Here is a 1,352-nt window from a genome sequence, read left to right as displayed (position 1 = left end):
ACCCAACCTCTAACCCTACACCCAACCCGACCTCTAACCCTACACCCAACCTCTAACCCTACACCCAACCCGACCTCTGACCCTACACCCAACCTCTAACCCTACACCCAACCCGACCTCTGACCCTACACCCAACCTCTAACCCTACACCCAACCCGACCTCTAACCCTACACCCAACCTCTAACCCTACACCCAACCCGACCTCTGACCCTACACCCAACCTCTAACCCTACACCCAACCCAACCTCTAACCCTACACCCAACCTCTAACCCTACACCCAACCCGACCTCTAACCCTACACCCAACCTCTAACCCTACACCCAACCTCTAACCCTACACCCAACCTCTAACCCTACACCCAACCCAACCTCTAACCCTACACCCAACCCGACCTCTAACCCTACACCCAACCTCTAACCCTACACCCAACCTCTAACCCTACACCCAACCTCTAACCCTACACCCAACCTCTAACCCTACACCCAACCTCTAACCCTACACCCAACCCAACCCCTAACCCTACACCCAACCCGACCTCTAACCCTACACCCAACCTCTAACCCTACACCCAACCTCTAACCCTACACCCAACCTCTAACCCTACACCCAACCTCTAACCCTACACCCAACCTCTAACCCTACACCCAACCTCTAACCCTACACCCAACCTCTAACCCTACACCCAACCTCTAACCCTACACCCAACCCGACCTCTAACCCTACACCCAACCCGACCTCTAACCCTACACCCAACCCGACCTCTGACCCTACACCCAACCCGACCTCTAACCCTACACCCAACCCGACCTCTGACCCTACACCCAACCCGACCTCTAACCCTACACCCAACCCGACCTCTGACCCTACACCCAACCCGACCTCTAACCCTACACCCAACCCGACCTCTAACCCTACACCCAACCCGACCTCTAACCCTACACCCAACCCGACCTCTAACCCTACACCCAACCCGACCTCTAACCCTACACCCAACCCGACCTCTAACCCTACACCCAACCCAACCTCTAACCCTACACCCAACCCGACCTCTAACCCTACACCCAACCCGACCTCTAACCCTACACCCAACCTGACCTCTAACCCTACACCCAACCTGACCTCTAACGCTACCACCAACCCGACCTCTAACCCTACCACCAACCCGACCTCTAACCCTACCACCAACCCGACCTCTAACCCTTGGGGTTTATATTAGGGGTGTGGTTTAAGGTTGGCACTAGTGTTGGGGGTTGGGATTAGTATTAGGGTCATAGTTTGGGTTATTCTGGCACAAGAATGGGTCCTCTTGGACTACTATTCCCGCTCCCTACTTTAAGGGAGGGGGGGGGG

At 55.6% G+C, this 1,352-nt stretch overlaps 1 protein-coding gene across 1 annotated transcript in view; it reads right to left on the bottom strand.

The window, feature by feature from the left end:
- The window catches only part of FAM131C (family with sequence similarity 131 member C), a 12,852-nt gene that overhangs the window by 10,422 nt on the left and 1,078 nt on the right, over positions 1-1,352 (bottom strand). The gene's annotated exons all lie outside the window — the stretch shown is intronic.

Source organism: Nanorana parkeri, unplaced genomic scaffold (assembly GCF_000935625.1).
Source record: "Nanorana parkeri isolate BGI_ZX_2015 unplaced genomic scaffold, ASM93562v1 scaffold3477, whole genome shotgun sequence".
In the NCBI taxonomy this organism is placed as follows: Eukaryota; Metazoa; Chordata; class Amphibia; order Anura; family Dicroglossidae; genus Nanorana; species Nanorana parkeri.
This window is presented reverse-complemented; position numbering and strand designations above follow the sequence as displayed.